The 22645-nt window shown below is 37.1% G+C and overlaps 1 protein-coding gene across 4 annotated transcripts in view; it reads left to right on the top strand.

Annotated features, from left to right (window-relative positions):
* The window catches only part of FIGN (fidgetin, microtubule severing factor), a 133088-nt gene that overhangs the window by 83484 nt on the left and 26959 nt on the right, over positions 1-22645 (top strand). The window contains exon 2 of one of the 4 annotated variants that reach the window (XM_078070903.1): positions 11495-11628. The exons of the other annotated variants lie outside the window; for them this stretch is intronic. The gene's annotated coding sequence lies outside the window, so the exon portion shown is untranslated. The remainder of the gene's footprint in view (positions 1-11494; positions 11629-22645) is intronic. 4 annotated transcript variants of the gene reach the window in all.

Raw genomic sequence — 22645 nt, 5'->3', positions numbered from 1 at the left:
TATTTATACTTTATCATCTTCTAAATTTCCTCTTGTAAACTCAGTATTTATGCCATGTTACCTTAGATTTGGTTATTGCTGCTTCACAAATCACCTCAAAACTTGGTTTAAAAACAATAACAATTTGTTATTTCTCCTGATTATGGGAGTTGACTGGCACAGATAAGCAGTTCTTCACCTTCAGAAGGTGATATTGGCTGAGGCTGCCATCATGATGACAGGTATTGGAATGTTCTGTATGGTCACTCAGATGTCTGGTACCTTGGTGGGACTGTGGGAAACCAAGTTCAGCTGAGACACTGACCAGCTGGGCTTCTCTCTACATTAGTCTGAGAGCCTCTTCCTCTCACCGTGGCCTCTCCATGTGGCCTCTTGATGAGAATGGCTACTTCTTACATTAAAGATTGGGCCCCCCAAAGTGTAAAAGCTTACATCTACAATTGGCCCAATGCTGCTTCTGTGGTATTCTGTTGTGGAAAGGGAGCCAGGATCTGACAATTCACTGTTGGAGGTGACTGAAGAAAGGTGGGAAGTGTGGTTGATTGGAGGCCATTTTGGAAACCAGCTTATCCCCATGACCCTGACAGTGTTGTACCTTACTTAGCATTACAGATGAGTCCTTTTTACAATTCTGCTTTAATTTGGAAGCAAACAATGCTGGCAACTTTACAGGTATCGACATATGAGATGATAGCCTTTGGTCTAGCTTCAAAAAAGTTTGTTCCGGGGGCACCTGGGTGGCTCAGTCGCTTAAGCGTCTGACTCTTGATTTCAGCGCAGGTCATTATCTCAGGATTGAGAGATCGAGCTCCGCATTGGGCTCCAGGCTCAGCGGGGAGTCTGCTTGAGATTCTCTCTTTCCCTCTCCCCTAATCCATCCCCCTGCACTCTCTTTCTCTCTAAAATAAATAAATCTTTTTTTTTTTTTTAAAAAGTTTGTTCCAATGTTGATGAATAGCACAGCCCATGAATAAAATAAATACAGTATATTTTTATATAGGATTTGCTTTATAAAAAAAGAAAAAGCCTACTAATTTGCTGTTACTACCAAACCATCCCAAACATAATGAGGTTAGTTATGAATTGGGCCATGGTCCTTTTAAAATGAAATTCACTTTCTCACATCCTTTTCATAGAGGTCCATGTTAAAAGTGGCTAGAGCAAAAAGAATGGAGAAATATTTTGCTGTTAAACTCAAAAAAAAAAAAAAAACTTACAGGGTTTGAGAGCACGTAGATTACCGCTGGTTTTCTGAAATGAGTTATTTTGTCCAGTTCATTCTGATAGTTAAATTTTGATGTACAAAAAAAAAAAAAAAAAAAAAGGTACATATTGTCATTAATCCTTCCACAAACTTACAATGTTTCTGAGTGAGAGGCCTCTGAGAATCAGATGGACCCTCTGTCTAGAAAATGCCCATATGCTCTAAATTTTGCACACAGTGTCAAGGGTTTACAGCCACAGTCAAATGCATCTGTGAATCCCAGGTTAAGAACCCCAGTTGTAAAAGTCATTAAATCCCTAATGAGAGCAGAAAGGTAAGTTTCTCTTGATATCTTATTTCCCAAGGCAGGACTTAGCTGTTTACAAAGAAAAGTTACTTTGTCAACCATGTAGACAATCACCACTGCTTTGATTCTATTAAAAATATTATACCCATTCCATTCTAATCATCCTATTCGGAGGTAAGGGATGGGGGGGGTGGGGGCCAAAATTAAAGAAATACAACCAAAAATAAAATTAAGAAGTTGTAGTCTAATTCACCTATGTTTCTGATGGTTCGGAGCCTTCATTAACGTTTATAGAAGGAGCACAGGGATTTGGATTTCAATACTGGGTTTAAGGTGCAGCTCTTGGACCTTCGGCAAATACTTGAAGCCCCCACTGTGTCTCCCTTTCTGCCTACCTGTGCCAGTGCGTGGGGGGGAGGGGTATCTGTGTGTGTCTCTCTGAGAATTTCTTTGGCTTTTTCACTCACTATCACTCTCTTACCCTCTGTCTCTTGAGCTACTACGTTCTTTCTCTCTGTCTCTCTTCCACTCTGTCTCTCTTTTTATATCTATCCATATATAGGTACATACATATCTGACATAAAAATATCTCTAGGGACCTCACAGAGATCTGGTGACAATCAAGTAAGATGACTCAAATGCTTTCGAAGTATTTTGTAATTTTTACAGTGCAAATGTACTTAAACAGTTCTCATTTTGTAAGACTTGTTACTGAAAAACTGTTTGATTGTGGTGGAAAACACAGAGCTGGTTGGGAGACTTAAGTTCTAGCCCTGTTTTCAATAATTTGCTGTGCAATCTGAGGCCAGGCTGTAAACCTCTGGAAGTCTCTGTTTCTTCAGAAATGGCAGGCAAGGTTATACTAGCTGAGCTCTGGGCCCTTTTGCAAGCTCTGTTTTTCTTCTTGAATCTCTAATCTAGTGGCCTGGGGAGAAGTGAAGTTTTCCCCTATTTTTGTCAGATTATGGTATGATTCCTGGGTACTTTGATGCCAGTAGATTCTGTATATGCCCAGTGAATGGCACAGATGAAACTTCCCAGTCTCTAAAGCTGGTCTCATGGGACTGTTACCTGGGAGAACTAGACACCCACATTGTTTCTGTTTCACAGCCATCAGAATAACAGGTTTAAAAATCATCTGCAGATTACATTCCTCCGGGGGCAAACTTTCCTGATGTTTGTACTTAGTTTTAATTGTAGGAGGAAGCCTTCTCTGTTTGGCTCATCTACTTGATATACTGAATTTACCCAAAACAGACGGGGCCCTTTGTTCCAGCACTTCGGCAAATTGGCTTATGCCATTTTGTAACCTTACGTGCTTCTCTGTTGTTAAGTTGCAAAGCTTTCTGTGTTCTTATTGCTAGTCGGTGTTGTCTGGGACGCCCGTATCCGCACCAAAAGGGAGCTGGGCTCCTGTAATTGTGGCAATGTTTACTTCTTCCCATCAGTGTATCTGCTCTCTTTTCTGAAGTAATCACTGTAATTACACTTCTTCAATGAGTTGCGCTCTATTGTGTCACCAGGCCTATCTGCTAAACATCACTGTGTTTTCTTATCTGAGTGCTCTCAAATGGGGCAAGTGAGATGTGTTGGCAGGCCACCTTCAATCAAATTAATGTGAGACCAATGTATTGTCAACAGACATGGTGGCGGTCCCTATTTATCCTGTTTCCACAGCATGGTACAGTAACTGACCTAATGTTTATAATGGAGTGTTTATTTGGCCGAGAGGTGCATATAGACGCTAATCCTTAAAGAACAATAATAAAGTCTATTTTCTTACTACTTTGACTTTATTGTCATGTCAATGGAACATGTTACAGCTGTGTTTTTGTAAAAAAAAAAAAAATGAAGTGAGGTGAAGTGTTTGGATTTATCATCGTAAAATTTTGGATATGCCAGGACTCCCATGGCTTGAAAAGTAAAATGTTGGTTATGAGCCTCTGTCTTTTTAGCTTATTACCTCAGTGTATGTTTTCAACAAAATGCATAATACTCCTAAAGCTTTATTATAGAGTTTCCGTTATAAGTAACATGGAAACAATGGCTTATGCCTTTAAAACACACATCACAATACTTGAGTAATTTTAATTTTACTTAACAAAAAGAGGATGCAATAGAACAAAGGCATTTCTTTATATAGTAGCCCTATGTTAAGTTAGTCCTATAATACAGTTGTAGATTTTTGTGTACATTTATTTATTCGATTTATATTGTTCTTGATTTGACAGTACAGCAAAATTTCAACAATCAGAAAAGGAAATTTTCCATCCATTTACCAAAAGCTATATATCCCAAATTATGTATTTATTTTAATACTCTTAAGAACAGGAGTAAGGAAAAATAATAATTTTCATCCTTAATTTGTACTGGAAATTGCTACATGATAGTGATCAAATTAAATATGCAAATATAATCCATGCTCTGGATTTCCTAATGACTTATTCTTATATTTAGAAGTTTGGAGGATTGTCTCACATGTACAAGGAACTTTTGTTCTCCAATTTATAGAAATTAGAGAATGACTGACCTGGTCATACACCTTTTCTTAAGTAGATGTTGAGGATCGGGCCCCAGCCCATGTTTTTTAAGCATATGTAATTATAACTCAGACCTCATATTCCATGCAGACAGTGCCTTAATGTGAACAAGCTTAGAGTAGATCTTAATATTTTTATGTAAGGTATTTAATAGATCATTCTGTGGACTTACCCGAAAAAATAACCAACACAACTAAAATGATACTTCTATGAGAAGATATTCCTGATCTACTAAAGGGACTCTTGGAAGACATTCTAACTTGTAGGCTGGTGACAGCACAGTAGTATATTTTCTTTTTGAAACAATATCTAAAAGCATAAAATGCAGGAATGTCCCATTTAATTCCTAAATGAAACACATAACATTTGGATGAGGAAAAACAGCATAACTACAAATGCTTCCCCTTTTAGTAATGGCCAGTTTTTCTCTATAAATGACTGGGGAGTCACTCCAAAAGATTATATTAACATAATCTATTATTTTTTTTTTATCCATTAGAACATAGCAACTGGAGAAAAAAAATGTTATTTTAAGATTTTAAAATAATTTCTCCCTCCAAAGCTGACACTATATAAATGAGTTTTGCACCTCAAGATATTGCCATAAAGTTGCAGACAACCAGAGATAAGGGTAGTAACCAGGGAGATTAATTAATGATCAACTAATGATTTCTGTTAATTACTATACTAATAAATTTAGTGTTGCTTATATTTTACATTTAATTTTAAAGTTTGTTGTACTGTATATGGTGACTAGTATTGAAATTATAGATTGGTTCTTGGGGCCCACTCATTTACTTCCTTGTATAATTAGTTACAACTGTGTTCTCTAAGTCTGAATTATTCTCAGATGTTAATTGGCTTTTAGAATCTCTCCTCACATTTCGTTATTAAAAAAGATTCATCAGAGGAGACTAGTTAGGAAGCACTTACGGTTAAGGCCTGTTTTCTTATAACTATAACCAGCTTTACCTCAAAACATTATTTCTAGAGGACGACCTTGTGTCATTTCCCAAGGAAGGGAACTGTGTTAGACACCTGCCGTCACACGTGCTGGAATATGGGGGAGCAAGAATAAGATGGGGGGGTGCAGCAGCTCAGTGTCAAGGAGCCAAAGGACTCCTCTGCTCACCATGACTATCACCCATGGCTTGGGGGTGAGAATGTGACAGGAGAGGTAGAGACTCCTGCCCAGGAAGCATGATAACCCTATTCCCTTCTCCTTGTTAATTTAATCCTTGCTATGCTCCTTCCAGCAACTCCACTTTATTTGGAATATCTTGGCTCTGTTGATGTATTCTTTATGTGTTTGCTATTTTTTCTCTGCATGCTACTGCCTAGTATCCAAAATGGAGGATCTTGTCCCCATTCTGCTTAGACGTAAGGTGTTCTTGGTTGCCAATGCTAGGGCCCTTCTTGAATGGAAGCCAACCTCTGACCATCATTATACCACACTTCTCATGATCTAAGTACACTTCTTTTCTTGAACATACCATAACCTTTCATATCTGTAAAGCCTTTACATACAGTGTTACGTCTATCTGGAATGCCGTTCCACTTTTCCATCCTACAAGACTTAGATTTATTTATTCATCTGATACATAATTAATAAGGAGCTACCATGGACTAAGAACTGCATTAGCTAGTGGTGACAGAGAGATGACTTATATTCAGTACTTGTCTTTGAGAACTTAGAGTCCTGACAGAAGGTGTTCCTTCCTTTGAGTACCCATAGCATTTTATACATTTTAGATTGTCTTAGATAAGGCATACTTCCCACCTTCCCATTTCTCTAGTCCCTAGAGTTAGTTTCTTAGCATAACATTGTAGAAATAAAGAAGGCCTTAGGGATCGTCTAATCTAACTCCATTTGTAGATGAGGAAACAAATGATCAAAGGGCTAAGTGAACACAACTAATTACTTGAGCTGAGACTAATTGCCCAGACTTGTTTTCTCCTAAATCTAGCATTGTTGTTCACTGTCCCACCGGCTTTGCAAGTATTTCTAGAAGCTTTTGGGAAGCAGTCATTACTTCTGTTGGGTTACTAGGTGCTAGTCATTAGCATCAGCCTAGCCTAACAGTGTGTGAAACTATACCATAATGGCTAAAGAGGAAATATACTTTCAGAAAACAAATTCTCAATGAGTATTTTACATGCTGGGAGTCATGACTCAGCCATGCGCAAATGACCTAAGCCAGAATATTCTAAAGTGACAGAAAAAGAATATTTCTTTTACCTAAAATGACAACCAAATGCGTCTATCCAGTTAGGTTGGTATATGATTATAGCACAACAGTTCTGAGAGACAAGTGTTCTTTATTACTGAAATGTATCATAATGCATAACCCTGAATTCTGCTGGAAATCTTTGGAGCCTGAGTGGTCTAAAGAACATAGGTTCTATAAACACATGGACCCCAGACTTCTTTACTAGACTTTAAGTGGAAAATGAAGGATAAGCTCATCCCTACTTGTTACCAACACAGGTCGTGGTATGATTCTAAGAAAAATATTTTGTATCCACTAAATCTGATTTATCTTTAAGGGTTCCACCCATGAGATTTGCTGCCATTGCAATTCTGTCTTTTTTTCCTCATCAGTTCTCCACCTCCTTTGCCTCTGGAGGACTATCTTTGAAATTATGATTACGTTCTAGCATATGGATTTTTATTTTCTGAAAAGGTATAAAGCAGCCAGGATTGGATAATGGAAAGCTCCCCAGATTGGTGCAGGACTTCTTGGTTCTCATTCTGATGCTGCGGCTACTGAGACGTAAGAGCTCTGGGTCTCCCCCCGCCTCAAGTGTAAGATGCAGGGGCTGAATGAACGGCCTTCAAAGTCCCTTCAAGCTCTGTGATTCAGTGATAGGAAATTGAAGCTTTGGCTCTTAATTTTTCCATTGATTTCTGAAATTCTCCTTTAGTAATCCCTGACTCTGAAATAAGTCAAATATAAAAATAGCATGATGAAGTTACTGTCGACACTCTCTTTAAATAACTTTAAATTGCACAATCCTAGCTTTTCAAAATGAAGTTGGGGGAAAATCCATTTTCAGAGAGTTCATAATTAACATGCATTGTATAAGCAGCTACAGCAGCCTACTCTTCATTATTAACATATAGCATAGTTCGTCAATTCACTGGTGAACGCTTCCAGTTTTGGGAAGCCCTCTGGGTAAAGCCCTTGCTTAGCAGGTTTAATGTGAAGAGTTGGTGTCATCCTAATCAGCTGTCCCTGACAGAGTAAACATGGTTCCGTCTGTGCTGTCCCTCCCTGGCTGGCTGTGGGTTTCCAGCCCACTGAGCACTTGATGCCAAACAGTCTGTTAAGGGACAAGGAAGAGACTCTTTGGGGATCCCTGGTATTTATCACTGTTTAGGAAACTTGAGGTTCAAAGGGCCAGGATTCATATACACCAGTTTTATTCTAAATATTTGATTTGATCAAGGACATGTTGAGGGATTTTTAGATTTTTTGGCTTTTTTTCTTTAGCATAAGATGACACTGCTGTTCTGCTCAGGTGTGTTTTTGTTAACCCTGTCTTTTGTGTAACTAAATATAGTTCAAAGACCTGGCATACCATCCAAACTGTCGGATTTTTTTTTTTCAAGTGAATAAGTCTTGATTTGTTATCCAACTCTGAGATGTTGCTCACATAAGAAAGTTCATTTCCAGAGAAATGAATCAAATTGCTTTTTAAGTACGGACTCTTAAAAGTATAAAACATATTTAAAGTCAGTTGTTACAAATGATTGTTTCCTGAGCAGAGATGTATAAAATAAAAACAACCATAACTTAATTGTAGAAACACATGTGTAGACACACACGTAACTATATATATTAGGGAGGTAGGGTGGCAGGAGGAGGTGTGCTGTTGAAAGAAAATGGTACAACGAGTAGCTAGCTGGTGGGGGTTTTCACGACAATGATTAGGAACAGACTGAATCTTCTTAATTCTTGCATTCTTGTTCCTTAGTTCAAAGTTGTGAAATTTTCCAGTTCAATATGTCCTGCATTTGTTAACTTGATTAAACATATTGATTTTTCATAATTAAAAGGCAGTTTACTATTTTATAATGATGTGCTAATTCTAAAGCACATGGAAGTTTTCTCCAAAAGCTTTTTATTTTAGAAGTAAATGTAAAGGTAATATGAAACTTCTTGCAGGAAGCCCTTCCTTTACACATGTACAAGTGTGTGTACGTATCTGTAGTTTCATATGAAATAGCTTTTCAGCAGAGTAGTTATTGTAACACTAAAGACAACACTTGGATAAGAAGAAGAAGAAGAAGAAGAAGAAGAAGAAGAAGAAGAAGAAGAAGAAGAAGGAAAAGAAGAAGAGGAAGAAGAAGAAGAAGAATACAATAAGCATTCTGTTTGAAAATGTGTTAATTAACCTAACTTCATGCCTAAAATATTCATTTATCTATTTATGTTTACAAAAAAGTAAAATATTAGAACGTCAGGTGAAGAGCAATAAACTACGTAGGTAAAGTACAAAAGGAATCCCCAGTGCATTTTAGTCCTCCCTGAGAAATTTAGAAGAGACAACTTTTATTGGTTGAAAAATAATTGATTTCGTACTTGAAAAATAATGCCTTTGGGATTTTTGTTGTTTTGTTCATGGTGTAACTTTTTCCTATTTGGTTTCAATGCATCTGTGCTCATTCCCCACTGAAGAGAGTAATGGAATTTTCAGGAGTATCTTTAAAATGTACATTAAAACAAATTGTGTTTTTAAAACAATGTATCCAAGGAGCTATAGCCAGGGTTTTAGCGGACTGTTGGCCTCAGAGCAGTGTAGGAAGTGATTATTGTAGCAACTGAGTCTGAATTTTTTTTCTTACAAAGATCTGAGGGAACACAGTATATGTTTGCCATGTGTAACTTCTACTGGGTAGGAGATTTATTGCCTTTAAAGTAATCTGCACAATAGAGCCTGTAATTATAGATTGTAACAAATGCATCAGGGCAAGTGGTCTTGCCTGAAAAAGTTTAAACTTTTCTCTGGCACCTGTCACATTAACATTGAAATGATTCAAGTGCTGTTTTTCAGTATGAACCATTTTAAGTAGAAAAAACACCCTGAGAACTAAGCCAGTCATAAGAAATAATGCAAAATCATATTTTAGAGATATAAAGCAATTCATAGTTAGTCTTTATAACATATTTTCTTCAGGTCAAGAACATTGAAAAAGAAAATAAAAATATTTTCTTTTTCACCTTGAGTATGATTATCGTTTCATTTTTATGATGAATTCTATTATTCTACTTTTATTAGCAAGCAAAAAAAAAAAAACATTAATTTTAAATAAGGGCCCATAAAAAATTCTGTACTTATTGGGATCTGTAAAAAAAAAAAAAAATCAGTTTTGCTTACTGGAAGGGTAAAATGCTGTTTAATATACTTCTCTCTTTGCAATTAAATTAGATTTCTTTTAGTGGAGAAAAACCTCATAAAGGATACAGCCTTGGAGATGTAATATGCTCTAACATATTTAAATAATTAGACTTCTGTCTCATCGAAATGTATGTGCTCTAGGTTTGATAGTGATAAAAGCATGAATATTAGTATGATTAGGAAATTACATCATGTCACAGCATAATTGATTGATTGATAGCTGAGTGAAAACTAACCATAAAGCATGTGAAAATAAATGCCTGTTCAGTAGTTATTCGGGCAGAATTTTTACATCTACCCAGTTGCAAGATTAGTAACTGAAATGCTCATCTCCCAAACGAAATAGAACTGATGTTTCTTCCTTTTTTTTACTCTGTGTGTGTGTGTGTGTGTGTGTGTGTGTGTGTGTGTGTGTGCACGCACTTTCATTATAACACTGGCAAGGAAAAGAATACGATTCAAAGTGCTTAGTGCTCAATTCAGGAGCTAATTGTTCCTCAAGACCTGTCAGATGGACACTAGCTTACTAATTGACTCTATGAGCAATTAGTGTTTTGGAATTTCCTTTCAAAGTCTCAAGTTTTAAATGTAAAGCTTCACTAACACAAGTGTGGATACTCTTTTTACTCATCTCTTGAGAATTGAATTTCCCAAACATTTAAACTACCATTAATTTTTAAAAAGCATTTTGTCTTTTTTTTTTCTGTTTGTGCTTTCGCTTTCTCATTCCCTGCCCTAATCTATTAAAGATTCCTGCTCACACAAGTCTTTGGCAACACTCACGCTAGTGGAGAAGGGCTGTAGAAGCGAGACCACTGCAGGATTCTCTGTTTCAAAGCTGAACCAATATTCACCATTGACATATCCATTCATCTGTGCAGGGTCATTGGAAATCCTCTCTCTCTAGTTTTTCCTTCCCTTCAGGGAGCAATGCTTAAAAGAGCAAACCCCTGGTGTGAAGAGATAGGAGAATTCTCAGCACGGCCAATGGTGCCAGGAATCAAATTAAAGTTGTCCATTTGCAGATGACCGGCTGTTGGAGCTCCCAGCACATGGAGGCCCTGTGCTTTCAGTTGATGCTTTGTTTACTTGAAATTCTGTCGGTGGCACTTCAATTTAATTTTTTTTAATGGCAAAAGTCGTATCATGCCAAAAATATGCCAGGAGGGTAACAACACTAAGATATGTGCTGCTCAGTAGACTTAAAACATTTTATTAGGTTCCCAAGGCTTGCTCAAGGAAAAATAAAAATTTTAAAGCTTTGCAGGAAAGGACTGTGCTCCACATTGCAGTAGCCAAAAAAAAAAAAAAAAAAAAAAGTTAAATCATTACTGAATTCACTTCTCTTTTGAGGAATTTAAAACTTGTCATTTCTTCTGCAATTGTTGACATTCCCAGATCCATTTTGGCATAAATCACATTTTGATACAACTGAACCCACAATTTTGACTATCTTCATATGCATTATCTCTTCTTGGTGAGAGGCACTCAGAAGACATGTGCTGCCATCAAATCTTAGATGCCCGAAGTCAGCACTGAAGGTGTTTTCTCCAGTTTGATTTTCTTTGTTATCATAGGAGGCGTTCGCGTGGCTTAATTGGTTGGGCAAAGTTAAGAACTGTCAGAATTAGCTTTGCAAGGAAAGATTTGAAAACCCCGGGAAGAACGTAACCTGTTCAGGAGACGGAAGTTGAGAATACGTAGTCCTCCTGCCAAGTCCCCGAGAACCAAGCATTTTTCAACAATTGTCAGCTTTGAGTTTGTGATTGCCACTGGTTCATTATGTTTCTACTTTCACTTTAATTTCTCTCCGTTTTATTTGCAAATAGTGAAGAGTGCCTGGCACAAGTAGGTCCTCAATAATCTTTATTGATAGAATGAATAAATGATGTTTAATATTTTTTTATTTATAATTAAGATTTTTTTATTTTGCTTTGTTTTTTTAGTACCTCATTAATAAAAAACTGTCATGTGCTTTACTTGGCAAATTCTATTTAATGCTTACTTTCCCCCAGATACAAGTTTTACATATATCCCTAGGATTGCATTTGGAAAAACGTGGGAAATACATGTGCCCTAAGCATCTATACCTATTCAGATGTCTCCTGGCTACAGTTCGTTGTGCGGCGGCTTGTTCCTACCACCTTCATTATAATATCACCCTTGGAAAGCAGGTACGCATAGTTTGAGAAGTAGTATTGTAGCAAACAGTTTAATCTCACTAAGTGATCTTACACAAAAGAGAAAATGTACAGTAACAGTCAAACTTGTAAAAAGGGCAAACTGTATTCCCAAGCAACCCAGAACGGATTTTAACCACAATGAATGGACTGTGTCATCATTTTAAGAGCAAGCGACACAACTGATTTTAGAAGTACCTACCTACTCTTTAGATTTATTACAAAGTACAGAGCATGACTCTTTTCCCAAAAGCGTCCCCTCCAAAAAAAAAGAAACCTTATCTCTCATCTCTCTCTCTTTCTCTCTCTCTCTGTCTCTCTATCCATTTATCTGTTTTTTAAGCTATGCTAAGGAGCAGTTCCCACTGGTGCAATGAAGCCGTTCCTTTTCTTGAGTGATCTAGACCTTTTTAAAAAATGCCATATCTGGTTATCCGTAATATAAAATAACAGATCAAAGTTACCATGGTGCAGATTCACATCTTAAATATCAGTCTGTGCCCTCTAACCATTAATTATCAAGTATCGTTTGGACCAGTCATGGCATAAACTCTGTTAAGAGAGTTTTACAAATAGAATGCAAGTGATGTGGCTTCAAGTATAAGAAATTTAAAAGCATATTTATAATTCTTGTTCCTGATATTTGGTTACCTATCCAAAGTTTTTAAACATAACATTTAAGTATAAGGATTAAACATTTTATCACAATCTTATTACCTGTTAAGTCTTATTCAGTAGCACCCATAGGTCTTGCACCCATAATGCATGATGGGTCTAGCACCCATAATGAAGTCTTATTTTATTTGTTAGATTTTGCGAGGACTGTATTAATGAATATTATAATCATCAAGTGCATTCGATATTAAGCATACATATAGTAAGTACTAAGAGAAAATATATATTATTCTGATTTTATTAAAAAAATAGGTACTATTTATGTAAATAGTGACTGCTCTGTGTTTCATAAGAATTTAGTTGGTCTGGTTTTATCACTAATTTGACATTTTTGCTTATTTAATTTTTCCTTTCTTATTGATGGAGCACTTACTCTGTGCGAAGTACAGTGGGAAATGCTGGAAACTTAAAATGAATAAGACAGTCTTTGCCTAGTGAAAGAGATGAACACATAAACAAATGCCATAAGTGGCTAAATGATTCTGAATAGGAATTTACCACAGGAAAGTTATACATCTTCCTTTTAAGTTCCCAAAACATTTTCTTGCATAGCTATGTGTAACTAAGAATCAGACATCATTCTAGTCACTGAACACTATGCAAAAGAACAATCATATTCACTTATCACATATGATTTTGATAGAAAAACACACTGTAGCATCACACAAGTTCATAAGATGTTGATACACACACACACACACACACACACACACACACCCCATGATAAGTACTGAAAGAGATAACTGACCTGAAGGACCTCGCGGTCTAGTGGGACTGCCAAGAAGGAAAGAATAGTATAGGGTAGGGAAGGGCATTACAAGTAGAAAGAACAGCGTATATAAAGACCTAAGGTAGGAGAAAGGGTAGGATATCCCTTAAAGTTAGTAGTGTGTACAGCATGCTGTCAACAATATAAGAACTAGAACTACAGAGAAAAATTCCAAGTAAATTTTAAAATACTCAAAGGAAAATGAAAACTTTTAAGTAAAAAGTAGCTTTGATGGAAGTCATTGCTACATGATTATAGATAATGGTCACTTTTTATTTTTGTAGTTTCCATATTTTTAAATAATAAGCTTGCATTTTAAAACTAGGGAAAGTTTCTTTTTTTAAAAGTAAGCCCCCCAAAAATATATACAAATAAGAACCGGAGAGCCCTGCTGAAAAGGGACAAGGTTGACCTAAAGCAATAGCATGGGAATGAAGAAGGATCAGAGGTTAGTGTTTTAAAGGATTAACTGAGAATACTATTCTTGATTGAACATAGGGTAAGAGAGGAAGAGCTAGATTACCTGAAGGCTGAATTTTCTTTTCTTTTCTTTTTTTTGTTACTTTTTTTTTTTTTAAAGATTTTATTTATTTGTCAGAGAGAGACAGTGAGAGAGGGAACACAAGCAGGGGGAGTGGGAGAGGGAGAAGCAGGCTTCCTGCTGAGCAGGGAGCCTGATGCTGGGCTCGATCCCAGGACCCTGGGATCATGACCTGAGCCAAAGGCAGACGCTTAACTGACTGAGCCACCCAGGTGCCCCTTGGCTGAATTTTCTTTGCATAGTTTGAGAACTTAACTCTAGCTGCTTGTGAAAGTTATTTTTGTTAAAAGTAACACAGTAAGTTATTGGCAGGGCCAGAAAAAGGATTATTCTCCTAATTATAAATTAGTAGCAGAAAGATCAAAGGGCATTTTTTATTGTGCTTCTGAAATCTATCTACCGGTAACTTCTCATTATTTCTGTTTAGTTCTGTCCCTTGGAACATCAAAGAACTCTGGCAATGATAGTCCCAGGAAAGTAACATAATGTTCTAGTTGCTTTCCTTCCATCTTCTCATTCTCACCCTCAGAACAGCCTTTCCAAGGAAACTATTATTATCTCCATTTCATTTTTTTTTTATTTTTTTAATTTAAATTCAATCAATTAACATATAATGTATTATTAGTTTCAGAGGTAGAGTTCAGGGATTCATCAGTCTTATATAATACCCAGTGCTCATTACATCAGGTGCCCTCCTTAATGCCCATCAGCCAGTTACCCCATCCACTTACCCCTCTCCCCTCCAGCACCCTCAGTTTGTTTCCAATGATTAAAAGTCTCTTACGGTTTGTCTCCCTCTCTGATTTCGTCTTGTTTTATTTTTCCCTCTCTTCCCCTATGATCCTCTGTTTTGTTTCTTAAATTCCACATATGAGTGAGATAATTGTCTTTCTCTGATTGACTTATTTCACTTAGCATAATACCCTCTAGTTCCATCCGCATCATTGCAAATGGCAAGATTTCCTTTTTTTGATGGTTGAGTAATATTCCATTATACATATATTCATTCCACATCTTCTATATCCATTCATCTGTTGGGGGATATCTGGGCTCCTTCCATAGTTTGGCTATTGTGGACATTACTGCTATAAACATTGGGGTGCAGGTGCCCCCTTTTGATCACTACATTTGTTTCTTTGGGGTAAGTACCTAGTAGTGCAATTGCTGGGTCATAAGGTAGCTAGCTCTATTTTCAACTTTTTGAGGAATCTCCATGCTGTTTTCCAGAGTGGCTGTACCAGCTTGCATTCCCATATTATCCCCATTTCAAAGGTGGGAATACTGAGACATAGGAGGGCTAAGTCATTTGCCTCAGGTCCCATGACTAGTTACTGGAAGTCTAGGGGTTCGGACCTGGAACAATTCAAATATATGCCAAGATTCAATCCACTGTGGTCAGAATATGACAATACTGACATTTCAGCAGAATTAACAGTTAAGAATTAAAGGTCCTTATTGTGGCCAATTATGATTTTTTTAAAGGTAGTTCTTGGTAAGAAGAGTGAATAAAATATTGTAAACAGTATAAAAATAATTTTGGTAAAATATCTAAAATACTCTATTTACTTTTTTTTCTTTCAGTAAATGCAAGTATTACATCCTATGGCAAATTCTACATCATTAATTTCTTTTTTTTTTTTCATAAATTTTCTGCATTCTATAAAGTATATACCAATTGGCAGACTCTATCTAACCCAAAATGACCGTAGATATTTCATGGGTAGAAGTTAGTAAGAGATCCAAAAATTGCAGAAAGGTCTAGAATCATACTTATTGGTTATACTTTCTCCTTCTCAGAGGTGAGTACCCATGACAATGGAAATGGACAACCCTAGTTAAGAAAGTAACTTGTTCAAGAGCTCCGGAGGTGGGGGCACCTGGGTGGCTCAGTCAGTTGGGCATCTGCCTTTGGCTCAGGTCGTGATCTCGGGGTCCTGGGATCAAGCCCCACGTCAGGCTCTCTGCTCGGCAGGGAGTCTGCTTCTCCCTCTCACTCTCCCTCTGTGCTATCTCTCTCTCAAATAAATAAATAAAAATTAAAAGGAAAAAAGAGCTCTGGAGGTGAAGGTGGAAGGATTATTTTTTACATGAAATATATCTTGCTCAGTGTTGGCCTACAAGATATACCAAAGCCAATGTGTGGAAATAATACAAGATTTGAGTAAAAGGAGTAACAAAGCTACTAGAATAAGAAGAGTAAACTTAAATTCTGGCCCCAATTCTGCCAATTATTGGCTTTGTAATAGTAATTTATTCATTGCATACATTATGCCAATTGGCATTTATAGCAATTGTGCGGGGTTGACTAGTGAGGAATTTTAAATTCAGAGACTGGTCTTAAGACCAACATTACTGTAATAGTGAGTAGGGAGCTAGTACTAAAATGTATGTCTTTTGGCTCCTAACACAGTATCTTCTATTGAAAAAGAGGAAAAGAAGCATAGACAATATTTCTTTTAATTTTGGAGACCACTAAATTATTTGATACAAGTCACTACAACCATCCTTTGCCCCAGATGAAAATGGCACCATGTATTAGAAGGTCCAGTCTTGCCCCCTTCCAACACTCTCATATACCCTATTGTGAGGAGTCCAAGGGCCATGAGGATGTTTCAACTTAGAATCCATGCCCTCCTTGTAGACCATGTTCCAGATACTTGGAATTCCGAGTCCACTTCTAGGACCCATGCAGGGCTCTTCACCAGGTCTGTCCTCCCACAGGTGGAAAGTGTCCTCCATGTGTGTACTTCTGGACCCAAGTGGAGGCCAAGAGGCAGCTGGTTGGAGGTGAGGGAATAGCAGGCAATGGATGGAACCTTCTACAGCATGCATGTTAAGCTGCTTATGCAGTGAGATGATTGTGAGCAAAAAGAAAAGCCAGTCACAGGTCAGCCTCTCCTATTCTGGAAGAGCTCTGATGACCCAGGAGACAGAAAATTCTAAATTTGAGCCCAGCTCTTCAGACGTTTATGAAGGTAGAACTATAAAGGTAGAAAGAAAGAACATATTTTAACATTTTTTGGTTCAGTTTATGACTTCCAAAATAATTTATAATGTTTTAAATATTTTAAGTATTAGATATAGAGAGTATGGTAGGGCCTTCACAGAGCAAATCTTTCTAGATACAGAAAGATATAGATAAATATCTAGATTTATGTATAAAGTTAGAGATAAATATATCTATAGAACAAATATAGTACCTACTTTATATAGATACTCTATCACTGGACATATAGGTATGAACAAGACAGACTAGGTCCCTGACCTCTTCTAATGGTATGGATTCCTGGTCTCAAACAGATTAGTCTAGCAGGTGATACAGATGAGACAGGAAAATGAAATGAGCATTAAAATGCAAGTACAGGGTAATGTGGGCAACGGTAGATTAAAAGAGAAGGCAGCAATGTCTGGGAAGTCTTCCTAGATGAAGTAGTAATAATTACAACAACAACAACAATAATAATACAAAGAATTCTCATGCTAAGAGTAAGATATTTTAACCTAAAATAGATTTTCTCAGGGAACCATATATCTTACTATCCAAATAAGGATAGTTTAACTTTCTAATTTTTAAATAAGACTGAAATGGATGATAAACTTGGGGAACAAAGTTTGCACCATTCATGGATAACCTAACTAAATGTTTTTAATTATTAAAGCACTGTCTTTCTTTGTACAAATGTATACTTATGTTATCTATCACACGATATGCATAAGATACAAAAATATACTAAAATCGAACCAACCTCACGACTTAGTCAGTAGAGCATAATGCAGTCTTTTGTTACAGAAGTGAAACCAGCAGGAGTTCAGATGTTATAAAATGAGCATGAACTGCACATCTGTCAAGTGGGGTTCTTCCGTAACTCAAGCAGAGTTGCCTTCCTGGGAGAACTCTCCTACCATAAAGAGCCCAAGTAGTAACCTCAAAGAAAACGAGAGGAATACCCAAAACTACACAATAGGCAGAAATCTCTAGCACCTACTGATTACTTGCTTTATGAAGTGAAGAGGAAGATGATGGAAACAGAGCAATGTGTTTGCGTTTGGGGGCAGAGACGAGTGTGAAAAAGACCAGACAGCTGTGTAATATTGTAAACACATTTTCTAAGTTTTAATGAATTCTAAATGGAATGGATTTTTTTTTTCCTTGAGGGGAGAGACAATAAGTATTCTTTAGACCGTAACCATTTCTTTTCCACATAGTTCCATATATTTCCTCAAAAGCTATACATCTTCCTGAAAGTTGAAAGTCTTCTTAAATATTCAGTAATGACTACCAGTTTTCATCCTTTTTATAATACAAATCTTTGCCACAACTGGGGTGCAGTCTTCAATTAGGCTTATTTTTCCAGGGTTGTACTTCCTTGTCATAAACAGCAACAGCTCTACTGTCCACTAGTTTGTATGTGGTGATTTTCTGATAGTGATGATGCTTTTGCCTTGATTCCTCCAAACTCTCTTTCATCCTGTCCCTCGTGACCATGGTTTGTACCTGACTGCGATTAGGGGTACAGTCAACAGACTGAGGAACAAGACATGGAACGTGGGTCTACTGACTGGCTTGTAGGAAAACAGAAAGGATACCTGACTCCAAAAGTTTCTTAAGGAAACAAAAGGGAATCCACAGATCAAATATACTCCCGTCTGTCCTTGAACTCCTTCCCACCCATCTCAGAAAAAGAGGTTCTTTCTTTTTTCCCCCGTTGATTGTCTGAAATGCATACCCTTGATTCTCATTTCAGTTCTTGATGATCCCGCTCTGCCGGTTCCCAGCCATGCCCCATCCACACAGTGTTCTAGTTTTTCTTCTTTCCTCTCCACTATTTCTTTCCCTCATCCTGGAGCAGGGGTTGGCAGGCATCTTCTGTGAAGGGCTGGATGGGGCAAGTATTTTCAGCTTTGTGGCCTATCTGGTCTCAGCCCAACTCCTCAGCTCTGCTGGGAGCTAGAAGGCAATCGCAGACAGTACATGGGTGTGAATGGGTGTGACTGTTCCAATCCTATTTTACTTATGAAAGAAGAGGTCACAGTGGATTTGGCCTACTGCCATAGTTTGTGACCCTCGGTCTAGATAAATGACCAGGTTTTCCTCATATCCCTTAGAAAATCTCTTACCTGGATTCTTCTTTTCCCCGTAAACTGCTATTCATCTTTATTAAGATGTTTATCAGTGAGGAAAGTTCTTCCACGCTTGCCGTATCACTTTCTCATAAGCCATTTTCTCCATAACCCACTCACCAAGGCTTCTGACCCCACACTGTACGGACACTGCTCTCTCACGGATCGTCTTTAGCCTCCTAACTGCCTATTTTCTCTCCTAATCCTACTTGATTTCTCTGATGCATGTGCTACAGTTAAACATCTGTCCTTGAAAATCCTTCCTCAAGTGTCTTTTGCAAGAGCATACTCTCCCTCTCTCTCTTTCTCTTTCTATTCTCTAAATGTCCCCCCAGCCCCCATTGTCTACTGCTTAAATGTCGGTTTAACTCAAGAGTTCCATTCGCATCTCCTTCTACACACTTTCTCTCCATTACCATAATTTCAACAAATTCCCATATGCTCATGATTCCTAAACATCCTCAAAGAGCTTTGAATTTTTTCCCATCAAAAGATAGGAACTTCCAGTGTCCAACTCATTGGTTGTACAAGCTAATAAGTTCTCTAAGGAGTGAAAAATGTAGCAATTCTGTGTCACATGATCCAGGTTGCAATTCTGATTTTGGGGTGGCCCTGGGAAAGTTCCTTAGATTCATGGAATCTATTTCATCATACATAAAAAACAATGATGATCCCTTACTAGGCTTTTGGAGGATTAAATGCAATATATACCCTCAATCTCTTTATTAACTATTTTACAGACACCTCACAAATACTTCTATTTTAATGATGATGTCCTTTTAATGTCCCCTTTCCTTTTCTTCATTCCTCCAAACCTAATTTGTCAGCCCATCCTTTTCATTCCCTGTCCAAAATCTTTCTCAGATTTTTCTCTTCTTATTGCACAAGTTCTGGCCCTGCTTCTAGCTTCCCCCCCCCCACTCTCTATATTGTTATTATTGATATATCTCTAATGAAAAGATGAAGGCAGCACTTTTTGTTGGTAGTAGGATACGGTCCAAATATTTAGTCCATTTGTAATCTGAATTCAAGCTTCATCTCTACCTCCATATACATAGACCTACACCTCCCTGTCTTCTAACCATATCAAGCTACCCTTCTTCCCAAATGTTCCAGATACATTTAGCATCATCAGTGATTTTGACTGAGTTTTGATTCAGGCAAGAAAACCAATCTCTCTCTAACTGGTGAAATTCTATTCAGCTTTCAAGATATACCTCGACTATTAATTCCTCTATATAGCTACCTCTCCCTACCAGATTTGGAACTAAGTATTTTCTTTGGTAAATCATCACTAAAAATAGACTGTAAGTTCCACTGAGGCAGGGACTTTTTTTTAATGTTTCAAGTTTTTATTTAAATTCTAGTTAGTTAGCATATAGTGTAATATTAGTTCCAGGAGTAGAATTTAGTGATTCATCACTTACACACAACACCCAGTGCTCATCACAAGTGCCCTCCTTAATCCCCATCACCCATTTAACCCATGCTCCTGCCCATTCCCCTCCAGCAACCCTCAGTTTATTCTCTGTAGTTAAGAGTCTGTTTTATGGTTTGCTTCTTTTTCCCCATGTTTTCTTGTTTTGTTTCTTAAATTCCACATACAAGGGAAATCATGGGTATTTGTCTTTCTCCTACTGACTTATTTCACTTAGCAGAATACACTTTAGCTCCAGCCACAGCATTGCAAATGGCAAGATCTCATTCCTTTTTATGGCTGAGTAATATTCCATTGTATATATACCACATCTTCTTTATCCATTCATCAGTCAAGGGACACTTGGGCTCTTTCCATAATTTGGCTATTGTTGATAATGCTGCTGTAAACATTGGGGTGCATGTGCCCCTTCAAATCCATATTTTTGTATCCTTTGGGCAAATACCTAGTAGTGCAATTGCTGGGTCATAGGGGACTTCTATTTCCTAATAGGGCAGAAGCTCTCGAGTAATAGTAGGCACTCAGATGTTATTACAGCATGAATGTCATTATAGTTTAAACGGTTTAGCCACTGGACTTTTTTTTTTTTTCCAGTGACAGTAAAAGTTTCAAGATTCAGAGATTCAAAGAAGGTTTAAGATTCTAGTTTTGAGACTTAAACTATATTTTCTCTGTAAGTAGAAAAAGATGTCAAGTAATAGTAATAATGACAAAACACTGAAATTGACAAAACACTGAAAACAGGAAGAAAGGAGGGAAGGAAAGGAGAGAAAATGAGTCACTGGCCCACATGCCAGAACCAAAAAGAGGTGGGGGCCCAAGGAGGTAGGGGCCAGAGGAGGTGGGGGCTGGAGGAGGAGGGGCTGGAGGAAACCTTGAAAGAATGAATTTAAGACCTAAGTAAAAATGAATTTTTTCAAGTTTCATTTTGCTTGTTTGTTTGCTTGCTTGTCTGTTACAAGGAAGGATATTTACTTTAAGCTTTTTTTGCTCAGGAATATGACAAATGATAAAATGATGTACAGTGCTAAAAATAAGGCAGATAGAAGATATTGTGGGTTCTCAAGTTTTAAGGATTAAGGAGCCCTAATTCTTTATCAGAATTATCTGCAAGCTTAAATATATGGTTTCTCTGCATCTTCAGACCTATGTCTGAATGGTATGGCCAAAAGCTAAAGTTTAAAACCAGCTTCTCCAAAACGTCTCACCTGATAATACAAGTCTCCCCATTACCGTTACTATTTAATTATGCCCTATTACCCATATTTTGTGTTTACATGACAATATGTATTTATGTGTTGTTTATTCTCTGTACTAGAATCGTATCTATGCATAAATCCATATTTGTATTTCTCAAATTAGAAATTAAGAGCAAGGCAAATTCTGCCAAATTTCTATATAGCTCAGGGTTAAATCTAGGTAAAATATTTGTTAGCTCGGTACTCAGTTCCTTATTAAAATTCATAATTAAAATCATAGCTTCATTATTATGGAAAGTTTTTGAAATCTCACCAAAAGAATGATTTGTACTTATCATCATTATTTTTGTCATTATTACTATTACTTGACATCTTAGAGCCTCTTAGCTTTTGTAATAAATTCTAATGTACAAATTATTTATTCTCTTTTATAAAACATTCATAAATTCTGTGATTCATAAGTAAAGTTATTCAAAGTATGGTAAGGTATTCCAAAGGCACCAAAAGGGACCCTCTCTTAGGTTTTTGTTTTTGGGTTTCTTTTTTAGCTGTGAGTCATTTAAAGATACAGAATACAGGTTTACGGTAGTTTCATGCACTGGCTTTTTCTTTTGTGGTTCTGAAAACGAATTCAGTTGAGACTTAAAGAAACAGGAAGATATTTTGATTTGAAAGCTATATGAATTCACAAGGGAATGAGTTTGGTTTCTTCTCTACTTTGTAATGCAAAGAAGTGCATTCCACAAAATCAGATGAAACAAGCCATTAATTTGACAGTCTCAGTCCTCATAGCCCTATTGATTCAAAAAGCTGAAAACAGTTATGGAGGCTTATTGGCTCCAATTAGGCATCGTGAAGCTTGAGGTTAGAAGAAATGAGCGTACTGGGAGAAGAATCACTCAGCAACAGAATCTTTCTTAACATTGTATCATGGATGGGCATCAAATCTTGGTCTCCTGTTATTTTTGTACTTTTTCATTTATTGATTATCTTTATAGACCTGTTTCAGAATGTCCAGAGTCTCACTTCCAAGCTGATTGTGTCGCCTTTTAGGTTGCTTTTAGTGAACAAAAGACATTTGTCTCATCTTCTGAGATGTTTCATGACTATAAGCTCTAGAGCTTCCTATAAGGCTCATTTAGATGTTCTCAAAGAATATTTTCAATACCTTCTATATGATTATTATGCATGTGGAAATGCCTCAGGATATACTCTATTGATGGATTAATCAATATAGACTCTACAGATATATACTGATTTCAGCACAT

The sequence above is a fragment of the Halichoerus grypus genome, chromosome 4 (genome assembly GCF_964656455.1).
Source record: "Halichoerus grypus chromosome 4, mHalGry1.hap1.1, whole genome shotgun sequence".
NCBI lineage: Eukaryota > Metazoa > Chordata > Mammalia > Carnivora > Phocidae > Halichoerus > Halichoerus grypus.
Note: the sequence above shows the minus strand (reverse complement) of the source record. Positions and strands in the feature narration are given on the sequence as shown.